This window comes from Symphalangus syndactylus, chromosome 4, assembly GCF_028878055.3.
Source record: "Symphalangus syndactylus isolate Jambi chromosome 4, NHGRI_mSymSyn1-v2.1_pri, whole genome shotgun sequence".
NCBI lineage: Eukaryota > Metazoa > Chordata > Mammalia > Primates > Hylobatidae > Symphalangus > Symphalangus syndactylus.
Window position 1 is genome coordinate 69,434,194 of NC_072426.2, and position 16,613 is coordinate 69,450,806.

The following is a 16,613-nucleotide window of genomic DNA, read 5'->3' on the forward strand; positions in this document are numbered from 1 at the left end:
CAGTGGCTCAATCTCAGCTCACTGCAACCTCTGCTTCCTGGGTTCAAGTGATTCTCCTGTTTCAGCCTCCTAAGTACCTGGGATTATAGGTGTGCACCAACAAGCCTGGCTAACTTTTGTATTTTTAGTAGAGACAGGGTTTCACCATGTTGGCCTGGCTGGTCTCGAACTCCTGACCTCAAGTGATCTGCCCACCTCCACCTCCCAAAGTGCTGGGATTACAGGCGTGAGCCACCATGTCTAGTTGAATTTCTCAGATTCTAAAGTGCATTGATTATAACAGATTTTGGAGAAAAATAAGGCATTAAATATATACATTGATTTTCTGGTTCATTCTGTCTTTGTGTGCTGGCTTATGACTTACTCTGGCCACACACTTTATGGCAGAAAATGCCCACTCATTGCTCTCACATTTATATGGTACAGATACAAGTCACATAAACAAACTAATCTCTTTTTCTTTTTATCTTCCACTTTCTCCTCCTCCTCCTCTTCCTTCTCTTCCTCCTTTTCCTTCTCCTCCACTACTTCTCCTTCCCTGCCTATTTTCCCAATTTAAATTATCAACAGGTGATTCTGGCAAGCCTCATTTGAGTTAAGTGCCCACTTAGTCAAAAAATCAACCAGGATGCCAGAAGCCCCCTTGTGTATTGTGAGGGGTAGGTGGAGTGGCAGAGGGCATTTAATTTGGGAATGAGGCAGACATTCCAGAATTCTTCTGCTATGAGAGCAGAGTGACTTGCACTTGATTGATGCTTAATATTTTCAATTGATCTGAACCAAGTTGAGAGCTTGTAAGAGTTTAATAATTCCCACGATGATCTAATTTTGGGGTCAATTTCATTTTGAACAGTTATGTAATAGGAATACTAAATAATCAAATTTTTTTTCTTCTGAGACATTGTCACGTTCTGTCACCCAGGCTGGAGTTCAGTGGCACGATCTCGGCTCACTGCAACCTCCACCTCCCAGGTTCCAGCGATTCTCCTGCCTCAGCTTCTCGAGTAGCTGGGACTACAGGCATGTGCCACCATGCCTGGCTAATTTTTTGAATTTTTAGTAGAGACGGGGTTTCATCTTGTTTGCCAGGCTAGTCTCAAACTCCCGGCCTCAGGTGATCCACTTGCCTCAGCCTTCCAAAGTGTTGGGATTACAGGCATGAGCCACCACACCCAGCCAATAATCAACATTTAATGCAGCTATATTCATGTCATCATTTTCTCAACTCATCATCCCAAGTTGTAACTAAATACTAATACAGTGATAAGTGAAAGTCTATGTGCTTCCTTAAAATAATTCTCAGAATGTTCAGTGAACAAAACCAAATTTCTTATTTCTTGGAAAACAAAACAAAACTTCAGAGTTTGTTAGGAAATTTGCAAGATTCTTGGCGTTCAAATCGCTCACACAAAGCAATACTGGGATGAGTCAAGTATAATTGAATCAGGAACATATGGATTAAATTCTCCCTTAAATACACATGGATATAAAGACGAGGGGAAAGAGAACCTGCCAAGTCTGTTACCAAAACAAAATGCTTTCAAAATAAATTGAGACAGTAAACAGACCACAAACACAGCTGTGTTCTCTTATGTCTAAAAAAAATGCATTTTCCCTTCAATGTCTTGATATTTTAATTAGATTTTTGTTGAGTGCCTATGGCGTGTTAGGCATCTTACAGGGCTCATCAGGTCATGTTTCCTATTTGGGAATGTGAACTCTTTTTTAAAAAATTTCAACTTTCTGCCGGGTGCAGTGGCTCACACCTGTAATCCCAGCACTTTGGGAGGCCGAGGTGGGCGGATCATGAGATCAGGAGATCAAGAACATTCTGGCTAACACAGTGAAACACCATCTCTACTAAAAATGCAAAAAATTAGCCGGGCATGGTGGTGGGCGGCTGTAATCCCAGCTACTTGAGAGGCTGAGGCAGGAGAATCGCTTGAATCCGGGAGGTGGAGGTTGCAGTGAGCTGAGATCACACCACTGCACTCCAGCCTGGCCGACAGAGCCAGACTCTGTCTCAAAAAAAAATTTTTTTCAACTTTTTAGATTCAGGAGGTACATGTGCAGATGTGTTACCTGGGTATATTGTGTGATGCTGAGAGTTGGGGTATGATTGATCCAATCACCCAGGTAGTACGCATAATACACAATAGGTAGTTTTTCAACCTTTGTACCCTTTCTCCCCATTCCTGCTCTATTGGATCTCAGTATCTATCATTGCCTCTTTACGTCCATGTGTACCCAATGTTTAGCTCACACTTATTTTATTTTTTTTGAGACGGAGTCTCGCTCTGTCGCCCAGGCTGGAGTGCAGTGGCGCAATCTCGGCTCACTGCAAGCTCCGCCTCCCGGGTTCACGCCATTCTCCTGCCTCAGCCTCTCCGAGTAGCTGGGACTACAGGCGCCCGCCACCACACCCGGCTAATTTTTTTTTTTTGTATTTTTAGTAGAGATGGGGTTTCACCATGGTCTCGATCTCCTGACCTCATGATCTGCCCGCCTCGGCCTCCCAAAGTGCTGGGATTACAAGGGTGAGCCACTGCGCCCGGCCTCAGCTCACACTTATAAGTGAGAACGTGTAGTATCTGGTTTTCTGTTCCTGCATTAATTCACTTTGGATAATGGCCTCCAGCTGTATCCATGTTTCTGCAAAGGACATGGTCTCACTCTTTTTTATGGCTGCATAATATTCCATGGTGTATATGTACCACATTTTCTTTATCCAGTCCACCGTTAATGGGCACCTAGGTTGATTCTATGTCTTTGCTGTTGTGAATAGTGCTGCAATGAATGTACAAATGCATATGTCTTTATTGTAGGACAATTTATTTTGGGGAGGAGTATATACCCAGTAATGGGATTGCTGGATAGAATGGTAGTTCTATTCTTAGTTCTTTGAGAAATCTCCAAAATGCTTAGTTCACAGGAGCTGAACTAATTTACATTCCCACCAACAGTGTATATGCGTTCCATTTTCTCTATATCCTCACAAACACCTGTTATTTTTTGACTTTTTAGTAATAGCCATTCTGATAGCCATTCTGACTAGTATGAGATGGTATTACATAGTGGTTTTGACTTGCATTTATCTGATGATTAGTGATGTTGAATATTTTTTCATGTTTGTTGGCTGCTTCTTTGTCTTATTTTGAGAGTGTCTTTTCATGTCTTTCACCCACTTTTTTTTTTTTTTTTTTTTTTGAGACAAGGTCTCACTCTGTTGCCTAGGCTGGAGTGCAGTGGCATGATCATGGCTCACCATAGCCTCAACCTTCCAGGCTCAAGCGATTTTCCCATCTCGGCCTCCTAAGTAGCTGGAACTATAGGTGGCTACATATCTGGCTAATTTTTAATTTTTTTTTGGTAAGAATGGAGTCTCCCTACGTTTCCCAGGTTGATCTCAAACTTCTGGGCTCAAGCAGTCATCCCGCCTCAGCCTCCCAAAGTGCTGGGTTACAAGGCATGAGCTACTGTGCCTGGCCTGCCCACTTTTTAATGGGGTTGTTTTTTGCTTGTTAAACTATTGAAGGGCCTTATAGATTCTGGATACTAGCCCTTCGTTGGACGTGTAGTTTGTGAATATTTTCTCCCATTCTGTAGGTTGTCTGAGGAAACGTGAACTCTTAATGAAATGATTAGCATCATTCTCTTCCTGGTGTTAAAGCAAGCCAAATATGGACTCTGTACTTCTCCTTTTTTTTTTTTTGAGACAGAGTTTTGCTCTTGTTGCCTAAGCTGGAGTGCAATGGCGTGATCTCGACTCACTGCAACCTCGGTCTCCCAGGTTCAAGTGATTCTCCTGCCTCAGCCTCCCGATGGGATTACAAGCATGAGCCACCATGCCTGGCTAATTTTTTGTATTTAGTAGAGACTGGGTTTCACCGTGTTGGTCAGGCTGGTCTTGAACTCCTGACCTCAGAGGATCCACCCGCCTCGCCCTCCCAAAGTGCTGGGATTACAAGTGTGAGCCACTGCGCCCAGCCAGGACTCTGTACTTCTATATTAGAGTCCTTGTGGATGAACTGTAACCTAGCTTAATAATCAGACAAGAATGAAAACCTAACTTAGGCATATACACCTTAACAATAACTGAATCATGGCCAATCCCAGTGGCCGCACTTCAACCACTCATACACTCCTAAGTGTTCAGACTGTGTTCAAATCAGGCAAATGTCAACCTGTAACCAATCCAGCTGTTTCTGTACCTCACTGCCGATTTCTATACATCATTTCTCTTTTTTTGTCCATAAATCTTCTTCCACTAGGTGGCTACGCTGGAGTCTCTGTGACTGTGCTGTGATTCTGGGGGCTGCCCAATTCACAAATCATTCATTGCTCAATTAAACTCCTTTAAATTTAATTCAGCTAAAGTTTTCCTTTTATCACTGGTTTTCCACATCTATTTGAATAATTACTTTAAAAAATCTGTGCAGCAATAGGCATTGCTCTCAGACTTGCTTCTGCAATTGATTTTTATGGCCTTAGCTCACATGATGGGAGTAAATTTCCTGGGTAGGGTACGCTTGGATTTGGTGTTAACCAGAGAAGTGGTGGAGGCAGGCAAGGCTGGGCCACGTGACGAGAGGAGGAACCAACACCAGTTTTACAGACACAGATTTGTTGGGCTGTTTATTGCCACAACAAGGCAGTCAGCTTTGCTGATTCATGTTGCTTTTTTCTTTCATTTTTTTTCAGACCAGAGTTTTCACAGTCTGGGCAATTTTAGGAGGTTCCAAATTTTTCCATCATTTCCATGTTTATCTTTGAACAGAGTAAATGATGATGTGGGTCAGGTCACAGATGAGAATTATCTAGCTCTTCTGGGTTATACATCGGTGATGTGTGGCCCACCCAGGCAGAGGGGAGCCTTGTCAAAGCAGCTTTCTGGAAGTGGAGTTCCTTACTTCATTTTACTCACTGTGATCACCAGATTCCTGATGGCAACCATTAATCAGCATCCTCCAAGTCAGATGCTTCTAGAATAACATCTCAGGGTGTTCATTAACGCTGAAGTTTGCAAAGGCAACAAAAGATGAGTAGATCACAACCGATCACTACATCACATTACGTAATTACAATTAAGAGTTTTTACTATAGAGGAAGCAAGCAGAAGCTCACATATCTAAGTACAGCTAGCAGGCAGTGGGTCCTAGAAAGCAGCTGGAAACCCTTAGTGAGTATGGCTAAGAGAACAGTTTTCTTCTCAACCAAAATCCTTTCCCTGCTCTTTCCAAGCTCTGCTGATACTTGTCTGACTGCTCCTTATTGCATCTGTGTGGAGGTGTCACTGCCTTGCGTCGAAGTCCTAACTACTATTTGCACAAAAATTTCAGCCTGTGTCTATCAATTTCCCAAAAGTCACAGTCGACATAGACTGTATCGGTGATATCCCAATGCTATCCCAAGCATATTGCTCTCTATAAAATGACTTTCCGAAATGCATTTCAGTAGTCCTCTTACTCTGGGACAGTTTTTTCTTTCCATCAGAGAGGGCTACACACTGGCCGGTTGCAATCTGAGGGCTCTGTGCTCTGTACAACATGTTCTGCTCTCATGGGTTTTGCTCCTCCTGGAGCAATGACAATTATGATCATAGAAAGAGTAACTTATTGAACTGAAAGTAGATTGTTCCCCATCAACACGCCTCTTGCCCTGCTTTTCACACTGTGGGGCAGTTTCATTTGAAAAATATTTACAAGCTGCTTGTTACGTCTGGCTAGGTGCCAGGGAGATAAAGAGGAACAGGGCCGGTGCGGTGGCTCAAGCCTGTAATCCCAGCACTTTGGGAGGTCGAGGCAGGTGGATCACCTGAGGTCAGGAGTTCGAGACCAGCCTGACCAACATGGAGAAACCCTGTCTCTACTAAAAAAATACAAAATTAGCTGGGCGTGATGGCGCATACCTGTAATCCCAGCTACTCAGGAGGCTGAGACAGGAGAATCGCTTGAACCTGGGAGGCAGAGGTTGCAGTGAGCCAAGATCACACCATTGCACTCCAGCCTGGGCAACAAGAGCAAAACTCTGTCTCAAAAAAAAAAAAAAAAAAAAAAAAAGGAACAAGACATGGTCCCTGCCTTCAGGCGCATATGACCTAATGAGGAAATAAGAAATGTGCAATTAGCATAATATGGTGAAAGTATGTTGTTGATGCTATGTATGCACAGAGGAAGGGTCGTAGCTGGTTGTGCTGAGGAAGGAAGGGAAGTATATTAGTTCCCTATGTGTCATACAAAGAATCACAAACTTGGTAGCTTAAAGCAACACACATTTATTTTCTTACAGTCCTGCAAGTCAAGAGCCTAAATGGGTTCCACTGGCTAAAACCAAAGTGTTGGCAAGGCTGTGCATCTCTGGAGGCTTTAGGGGAGAATGCATATCTTGCCTTTTCCAGCTTCTAGAGCTGCACTCCTTGGCTCATGACCCCTTCCTCCATCTCCAAGGCCAGCATCTGCAAATCTCCCTCTGTTCCAGCTCCACATCATCTTCTCTTCTGTGGAGTCCGAGTTCTGTCTCCCTCTCATAAGAACACTTCTTCCTGTGTCCATGAGTTCTCATTGTTCAATTCCCACCTATGAGTGAGAACATGCGGTGTTTGGTTTTTTGTCCTTGCAACAGTTTACTGAGAATGTTTTCCAGTTTCATCCATGTCCCTACAAAGGACATGAACTCATCATTTTTTATGGCTGCATAGTATTCCATGGTGTATATGTGCCACATTTTCTTAATCCAGTCTATCGTTGTTGGACATTTGGGTTGGTTCCAAGTCTTTGCTATTGTGAATAGTGCTGCAATAAACATACATGTGCATGTGTCTTTATAGCAGCATGATTTATAGTCCTTTGGGTATATACCCAGTAATGGGATGGCTGGGTCAAATGGTACACAGGAAGGGGAACATCACACTCTGGGGACTGTTGTGGGGTGGGAGGAGGGGGGAGGGACAGCATTAGGAGATATACCTAATGCTAAATGACGAGTTAATGGGTGCAGCAAACCAACATGGCACATGGATACATATGTAACAAACCTGCACATTGTGCACATGTACCCTAAAACCTAAAGTATAATAATAAAAAAAAAAAGAAAGAAAAACAAAGGGGAGATAGCCTGGCATTAAGTCAGAAGACCCAGGTTCAAAAAAAAAAAAAAAAAAAGAAAAAAGAACACTTCTACTTGTATTTAGTGTCCACCCAGGTAATCCAGGATCATCTCCCCATTTCAAGCACTTCACAGCTGCAAAGTCTCTTTTGCTATATATGGTAACATTCACAGATTCCAGAGATTGAGACCTGGATTTTTGGGGGACCATGAGTCAGGCTTTCCAGGAGGTAAGGTGAGGGAGACAGGCACAGCGTTTCTGACAGGAGGAAAAGCATAAGAGGACACAGTGGCATGACTCAATACAGAGCATCCAGAACCTGTGTAGCTTAGAGTTGTGGGAGCATCAGGTATGAGGCGGTGGGGAGGAGCCAGGCTGCAGAGGGTGTCATGTGCCATGCTAAATCATTTGGGTTTTATTTCATAGGTTCCAAGGAGTCTTGGAAGGTTTTTAAGCAGGGCAGTGATGTGGTCAGCTGAGTGGTTTAGAGAGATCATTGTGGGGGATCCAGGCAGGCAGATACCACTGAAAGATCATGAGAGTCAGAACCAGGATGGGGATTAAGATGAGAAATGTGTTAAATAACAAAAGAAGTTTTCCAGGTGAAATTAACAGGAAACATCACTAATTAGATGGTGGGGGTGAAGGGGAGAGAGAAATCTGGGATGATCCCAAGCTTTTTTCCTGGGTACACAGTGGCCCACTAAATGTAATAAGTACATGAGGAAAAAAAAGTACGCTCAAGGAAGGAAAAACTGGCATTTAGTTTGAGTCGGTAGAATTTGAAGATAACATGTGGGCAGAATTGGCTTCATGGGTGTGTGACTTGCGCAGGCGCTCAGGGCCCCACACTTAGGAGAGGCCCCAACTTAGATAATGCTCCACTATCACCATCCTGAAAGTCTTAGTAGTTTTTGAACAAAGGGCACCATATTGTTATTGTACACTTGGTCCCACAAGTTATTGAGTCGGTTCTGCCTGTGAGTGATCTAAGAATCCAGGCAAGAGCCTCGGTCTTCAGAGGAAGTTTTCAGCAGAGGTTCCCTTAAGCAGACATGTGGACTCAGCACCTCCTGGAAACTATTAACTGTCTCCTGGGCTGCAGCAGCTCAGAGCTTTCTCAATTAACCACTTCAAGTGCAACAGTATGTGCCATAAGAGAAAGCCGCATACCCCGAATTAAAGGGCTCTTGATCAAAATTTAATAAACAAAAAAGGCCTTGATTTGGGCTTTTTCCCACCAGCCTCAGCTCTGATGCGAACAGAAGTTAAATATCTGAGTCTGAGGGCTTTTTATGTGAGTAACTTTGGTGAGCAAAGGAGCTAATTCTTACGGAACTTGTTAATTCTCCTAGACTGAATACTAACACCTCCCAAAATGACAGGAGAGCAGAAATTCACATTCAGAGGTGAAGAGCGCTAGATTTATCTTGGTGTGAACTGGAAGGTTCCTAGAATAAAGGGAAGAGGTACTTTTTCTGTTCCCTACTGTATTAGTCCATTCTCACGCTGCTAATAAAGACATACCCAAGACTGGGTCATTTATAAAGGAAAGAGGTTTAATTGACTCACAGTTCAGCATGGCTGGGGAGGCCTCAGGAAATTTACAATCGTGGTGGCAGAAGGCGAAGCAAACACGTCTTTCTTCATACGGTTGCAGCAAGAAGTGTAGAGCAAAGGGGAGGAAAGCCCCTTTTCAAACCATCAGATCTCGTGAGAACTCACTATCACGAGAACAGCACGGGGCTAACTGCCCGCATGATTCAATTACCTCCCACCGGGTACCTCCCACCACAGGTGGGGATTATGGGAACTACAATTCAAGATGAGATTCAGGTGGAGACACAGCCAAACCAAATCAGCTACTCCACCCTAGGTTGCTGGCTCCTCAGCCCTCCTTAATCTTAGAGCAGTTGGTGGAACTAAGTTTGCCTTTCTTTGCAAAGTCAGGCTTTCTAGCATTCTCAGAGTAAGTCCTAGAAGATGAGCACCCCTGCTTTAAAAGGCCAGTGATGGGCCTGGCACAGTGGCCCATGCCTGAAATCCCAGTGCTTTGAAAGGCTGAAGTGGGAGGATCACTTCATCCCAGGAGTGGGAGGCTGCAGTGAGCTGTGATTGGGCTGCTGCCCAAGAGACAGCTAATAGTCTAACCAGGAGATGCTGAGTCCATGTTTCTGCTTAAGGGAACACTTTCTTTGAAGACCAGGGCTCTTAGCTGCACTCCAGCCTGGCAACAGAATGAGAACCTGTCTCTAGGAGGAAAAAAAAAGAAAGAGAAAGAAAAGGGTCAATGCCTAAGTATCCAGCCCCATTTCTGCTTTACTTTGATATTAAAATATATTTCGGGGCCGGGGCAGTGGTTCATGCCTGTAATCTCAGTACTTTGGGAGGCCGAGGTGGGCGGATCACCTAAGGTCAGGAGTTTGAGACCAGCCTGGCCAATAGGGCAAAACCCTGTCTATGCTAAAAACACAAAAATTAGCCGGGCATGGTGGTGCATGCCTGTAATCCCAGCTATTCAGGAGGCTGAGGCCAGAGAATCGCTTGAACCCGGGAGGCAGAGGTTGCAGTGAGCCGAGATCAAGCCACTGCACTCTAGCCTGGGAAACAGAGCAAGACTCCATCTCAAAATAAATTAATTAATTAATTTAATTAAATACATTTCAGACTTTTTTCCAGCTTTGAAATTATGGGCTCATGGTTTTGGTTCTGATCCAGCCTTAATTAATTTTCTGGATTTGATCTTCTGCCTTCTGCACGTGCTCCAGCCAGCCCCACCAGATGCTCCAGTGTGCAGTTTGAGTGAGATGATGCCAAGGGATGGACACATAAGGGACCCATGAGACCACAGAATGTTCTTGTGGCCACCAAGCTTCAGGTCCCACTATAGCCTTCCAGGTCCAGAAACGCTACAGAGTGAACTCAAACTCAAAATTCACAGATACATAAAACAGAAAGAGAATTTACCGAAACAGTAGAGAGAGAGAGAAGTAACAAATTATTTTCTAAACACTGGGATTCTGGCATCATCTGACTTCTTCTGGATATCAGGATACGTAGGACACTAAACTATTTTTTAGAAAGTTGCTTAGGGCTGGGCAGGGTGGCTCACACCTATTATCCCTTGGGAGGCCAAGGTGAGCAATCACTTGAGGCCAGAAGTTCGAGATCAGCCTGGCCCACATGGTGAAACTCCATCTCAACTAAAAATACAAACATTAACCAGGCACAGTGGTGTGTGCCTGTAATCCCAGCTACTCTGGAGGTTGAAGTAGGAAAATCTCTTGAACGTAGGAGGTGGAGGTTGCAGTGAGCCATGATCGTGCCACTGCACTCCAGCCTGGGCTACAGAGCGAGACTCTGTCTAAAACAAAAAACAAACAACAACAACAACAATAAAACAGTTGCTTAGAAATCTGGGCATGGTGGTGCATACCTATAATCCCAGCACTTTCGGAGGTGAGGCAGGAGGATTGCTTGAGCCTAGGAACTTGAGATCAGCCTGGGCAATATAGTGAGACTTTGTCTCTACAAATAATTATTTCTAAAAAATTAGCCAGGTGTGGTGGCTCTCACCTGTGGTCCCAGCTACTGTGGAGGCTGAGGTGGGAGGATCACCTTAGCCCAAGAGGCAGAGGTTGCAGTGAGCCAAGATCGTGCCACTGCACTCCAGCCTGGGTGACAGAGTGAGACCTTGAAGAAAAAAAAAGAGAAGGAAGGAAACAAGGAAGGCAGGGAGAGAGGGACAGAGGGAGAGAGAGAAAGAAAAGAAAGAGAAAGAAAGAAAGAAAAGAGAAAGAAAGAAAGAAAAGAAAAGAAAGAAAGAAAGGAAGGAAGAAGGAAGGGAGGTAGAAAGAAAGGAAAGAGAGAGAAAAAGATAAAGAAAGAAAGAAAGAGAAAGAAAAGGAAGGAAGGAAGAAAGAAAGAAAGAGAAAGAAAGAGAAAGAGAGAAAGAGAAAGAAAGAAAGAAAGAAAGAAAGAAAGAAAGAAAGAAAGAAAGAAAGACAGAAAGAAAGAAAGAAAGAAGGAAAAGAAAAGAAAAGAGGAAGTTGCCTAGAGCAATTGGAGACAGTATTTTCTTCAGGGATATTTTATCCAGGCATGGGGACACTAAAGATTTACTTTTAAGCCATATGAGAGTAACTAAAATATGGGCATCTGCCAGATTCAAGAACTTTCTTCCGTGAACAATCAGCAGAACCAGTTTCCTAAACCAGTTAGTTTTCCTCTTGGACACACAGGAAGGCTACATTTCCTGGTGTTCTTGCATCTAGGTGGAGCCATGTGATCAGTGCTGGCAAATGGGATGGAAGCAAAAGCGATGCCTGTCATATCTAGGCCTGGCCCCTGGACTTCCCACTCCTGCCCTTTGCACTGGCTCACTCTCTCTCTTCCCTGTGCATTGATGAGACACAGAGATCCCATAGTGGAACCAGTTTTGGAAAGCCTGGCTCCTTGAATGAGTTTGTAGGACCCACCCCTCACTCCCAGTGGATAGCAATGAGAGAGGGAACTAATTCTGTTGTATTTAGTCATGCATATTTCAAGATTGTTTGTTATAGCAGTCAACTTACCCCAAATAATACAGAAAATATCAGATTAAACTCTACCAACTATTTACTTTTGGGGATCCCCTATGAAGGCTGTGCAAACAATTTCCATTCTATGAATATGCTTTTTTTTTTTTTTTTTTTTAGACAGAGTCTTACTATGTTACATAGGCTGGAGTGCAACAATGCAATCATCGTTCACTGCAGCCTTGAACTCCTGGGCTCGAGCAGTCCTCCCATCTCAGCCTCCTGAATAGCTGGGACAACAGGCATGTGCCACTATACCTGGCTTTTTTTTTTGGACACAGGGTCCTGCTCTGTCACTCAGGCTGGTCTCAATGAATATGCTCTTCTTGAAAACAAAGTAAAATCCAGTTGAATCATTTTACACTTCAGTCAATTTACCTTTTATGTCCTGTGAATACAGCTTATTCTGATGAGGCTGTGTGCTTCCTGAGACTAGCCCTCGTCACTCACTGGGCATTTCTGCTATGGAAGCATCGCAGCTCTCTGGCCTCTGGAGAGTGGGCCAGTTCTCCAGAAAACTGATGTCAACCAGTACATGTTTTGTTTTTATTTTTCAAAATTAAAAAAGTTTTCTTTGAAACAGCTTCTTTTTAAAATGTAAGTACAATACGCTTTTCTTTGAGACGGAGTCTCGCTCTGTCACCCAGGCTGGAGTGCAGTGGCGCGATCGCGGCTCACTGCAAGCTCCGCCTCCCCGGTTCACCCCATTCTCCTGCCTCAGCCTCCCGAGTAGCTGGGACTACAGGCACCCCCCACCACGCCTGGCTAATTTGTTTGTATTTTCAGTAGAGACGGGGCTTCACCACGTTAGCCCGGATGGTCTCGATCTCCTGACCTCGTGATCCGCCCGTCTCGGCCTCGCAAAGTGCTGGGATTACCGGCGTGAGCCACCACCCCCGGTCTTTTTTTTTTTTTTTTTTTTGAGATGGAGTCTTGCTCTGTCACCGATGCTGAGTGCTCTGCTCACTGCCACCTCCATCTCCCAGGTTCAAGCAATTCTTCTGCCTCAGCCTTCAGAGTAGCTGTGACTACAGGCACCTGCAGTGACGCCTGGCTAATTTTTGTATTTTTAATAGAGACGGAGTTTTGCCATGTTAGCCATGCTGGTCTCGAACTCCTGACCTCAAGTGATCTGCCTGCCTCAGGCTCCCAAAGTGCTGGGATTACAGGCATAAGCCACTGCACCTGGCAAAAACTGCTTTTTTTTTTTAAGTTATTACAAGCAGCACTGCTCTGAACATTCTTATACAATCATCTTTGCATAATGGTGGAATTATCTTCTAGGGATAAGTTCCTAAAAGCAAGAATGATATGCATATATTATATTTTGATAGATATTGCCAAACTACCCTATAAAAGCATAACAATGTGTAGTATCACCAATAGTTTATGGTACTGGTCATTTTACCATATATTTGCCAACAATGAGTTTTATCCAAAGTATTTATCATGGCAAATCTGATGTGGGAAATGCTCTTCTGATTTATTTGCATTTCTTTGCTTTTCAGGGAGATTGAATATAGTCTCATATCTTATTGGTAAATTTCCTATTCATGTCTTTTGCCCACGTTTCTCGCCTGTCTTATTATTTTGTAAATGCTCTTTGTATAGAAAAGATAATCACCCATTGTCTCTCATATCCGTTGCAGATTTTTTTCTCATTTTTCCTACTTTAAAATTTTATCTGTGTTTTTTTCCATATTAAAGATGTTATGCAGACAAACACATCCATCATTTTTCTTGGACTTCTGGATATTATGTGATGCTTTCAACCTCAACTCTATGTTTTCTTTCTTTCTTTCTTTCTTTCTTTCTTTCTTTCTTTCTTTCTTTCTTTCTTTCTTTCTTTCTTTCTTTTTGGCTTTGTCACCCAAGCTAGAGTGCAGTGGCTCAATTTCAGCTCACTACAACTTCTGCCTCCCAGGTTCAAGTGATTCTCGTGCCTCAGTCTCCTGAGTAGCTTGGATTACAAGTGTGCACTGCCAGGCCCAACTAATTTTTTTTTTTTTTTGTACTTTTAGTACAGACAGATTTTTGCTATGTTGGCCAGGCTGGTCTCAAACTCCTGACCTCAAGTGATCTGTCCACCTTGGCCTCCCAAAGTGCTGGGATTACAGGCGTGAGCCACTGTGCCTGGCCTATATTTTCACCCTGTTGGCCAGGCTGGTCTGGAATGCCTGACCTCAAGTGATCCACCTGCCTCAGCCTCCCAAAGTGCTGGGATTACAGATGTGAGCCACCGCGCCTGGCCCAGGTGTATCTATATGATACTGAAGACGCATGAGAAGGGCTTTCTGGGCAGGGTTCAAAGTTCAAAACGAGAATTTGGATCTGTGCCTGGTCCCACGTTAGTGTTCTTATTTTGTTTTGTTGTTTGTTGTTTGTTTTTTTAAGAAGGGAAACCACTTGGACTGTGTCCTCTCCTTCTTACTCTACCGGAGGAAAGAAAGAACATAATCAACGCCTAATGGCAGGTGCAACAAAACAACTCCCAGAGCTGGCTTCATGCTCAGGAAAGAACACGGTGTGTCCTGCTCCTGGCGTCCAGCTCCACATGATCAGAGAAATTGCCCCCGCAATGAGCTGTGGACATGAACTCTGAAAGCGCAGTCCTCACACATGCGTGCTCTCAGGGAAACAGCCATGTCTGGGTTGATTATGATGAGTGGAAAGTTGGCCTTCATGGCCTCCTTTCTCTCTGTCTCTCTCTCTCTTTCTCTTTCTCTGTCTCTCTCTCCCTGTCTCTTTCTCTGTTTGTCTCTCTCTCCCTTTCTCTGTCTCTCTCTCTTTCTCTCCCTCTCTCTGTTTCCCTCTGTCTCTTTCTCTCTGTCTCTCTCTCCTCTTTCTCTCCTTCTCTTTATCTCTCTGTTTCTCTCTCACTGTCTCTGTCTCTGTTGATGTGTGTGTCTCTCCTCTTTCTCTTTCTCTCTTCTCTTTCTCTTTCTTTCTCTCTTTCTGTCGATGTCTCTCTCTGTCTCTTACTCTCATCTCTTATTCTGTCTGTCTCCCTCTCTGTCTCTCCCTTTCTCTTTGTCTCTCTTTCTCTCTACTTCTACTTCTCTCCCTCTCTCTGTTTCTCTTTCTCTCTGTCTGTCTCTTTCTGTCTCTCTCTGTCTGTCCCTCTCGTTTTTCTCTCCCTCTCTTTGGCTGTTTCTCTCTCTGTCTCTGTCTCTCTCTCTCTCCTTCTTTCTCTCCCTCTGTTTCTTTCTCTCTGTGCCTCTGCCTCCCTCTCTCCTCTCTCTCTGTCTCTCTCTCTGTCTCCGTCTCTCTGCACTCTGGCATCTCCAAACCTGCCCACCTCCTGCAGTATCTTGCTCTCAGCTAACTGCTATAAAATAAGTCTTAAGACTCTCCATGGTAAAGGCTTAAGAATCTATTCTCTCTTCAGAGGTACTTTCAGGATTTTCTATATACCTGTCAGAACCTGTTAGTGAGAGACACTGCTTCCTGCCCAGAGCATCACCCACCTTGACGGCTACCTTCTCCAAGGAGAAAAACACCTCGAAAAATTACTGTGTATGTTTTTATGCCCCGTGTGGTTGGTGCAAGGAGAATTCATCTTATTAAATGTCAGATATGCAAATTCTTCTTAAAAAATCATGCCCAGAAATTGGGCTCGGCTATTTAATGCCATCTGAATATGATGTCCCAGTAGGAGCAAGAGTGTCTTCCTGGTTATTTTGATGTGGAGAAGGAAATGAATTTGGGTAAAAACTAGCAGTTGTGGGAGCTGGTGGATTCTGCAAAGCAGAAAGTAGGAGATAACAGAGTTGGGAAGAGCCTGGGACGTGGAGTGATAGAAATTATGGGGTCTAGTTTGCAGAGGAGAAAACAGAAGAACAAATGAATGAATGAACGAATGAATGAATGAATAAATAAATAAGATTATGAAGTGATTTCTCTGGGAAGACTTCAGGTGATGGCTAGATTATATTTGCCTGAATCCAAAATGTTAGATCTTGGACTAAAAGGGAGGAGGAGCTGGGCGCGGTGGCTTTAGCCTGTAATCCCCGCACTTTGGGAGGCCAAGGCAGGCAGATCACTTGAGGTCACGAGTTCAAGACCAGCCTGGCCAACATGGCGAAACCCCATCTCTACCAAAAAAAAAATTTTTTTAAGTTAGCTGAGCTTGTTCACACACACCTGTAATCCCAGCTACTCGGGAGGCTGAGGCATGAGAATTGCTTGAACGTGGGAGGTAGCAGTTGCAGTGAGCCAATACCACACAACTGCACTCCAGCCTGGGCGTCAGAGGGACACTCCGTCTCAAAAAAAAAAAAAAAGAGATAGAGGAGGAAGGGATCAGAGTCAGCGCAGGACCCAGTCATTGGAAAACTTCCATGCCTAAAAACAGCTTGCGAGGGCCTTCATCATTTGCTCCCGGTTTATTTTCTGTCTCCACTCGCTGCACTTCAGCCACACCTACGTTTTCTTTTCTTTTCCTTTTCAGAGGCAGGGTCTCAATGTAGCCCAGGCTGGAGAGCAGTGGCTCAGTCATAGCTCACTGCAGCCTTGAACTTTCAGGCTCAAGCCATCCTCCCACCTCAGCCTCCTGAGTAGCTGGGACTACAGGTACATGCCACCATGCCTGGCTATTTTTTAAATTATTTTGTTGAAACAGAGTCTCACTATGACACCCAGGCTGGTCTTGAACACCTGGCTTCAAATGATCCTCCCTCCTCAGGCTCCTAAAGTGCTGGGATTACAGGCATGAGCCACCGCATCTGGCCCACAGCTACTTTTTCAAAGGCTTCCAAATACAACTCGTGGTCATGCCTCGTGGTCCTTGTGTAATCCATTCTCCTGCCTGAAATGCTGTCCTTGGGCTGGCTCTCTGAACTCCTGAGCATGCTTTAAGAGTTAACCAAAATGTCCCTGCCCCTGAGATGCTTCCCTGACCTATGACGACTCCTCTTCTCCAGGCATTCTAT

At 44.2% G+C, this 16,613-nt stretch overlaps 1 non-coding gene across 1 annotated transcript; it reads right to left on the bottom strand.

Annotated features, from left to right (window-relative positions):
* Nucleotides 1-14,083: 14,083 nt before the first annotated feature.
* Nucleotides 14,084-14,296, bottom strand: LOC129481500 (small nucleolar RNA U3). The gene has a single exon (XR_008657473.1). It is a non-coding gene; the product is annotated as a small nucleolar RNA U3 (small nucleolar RNA).
* Nucleotides 14,297-16,613: the final 2,317 nt, after the last annotated feature.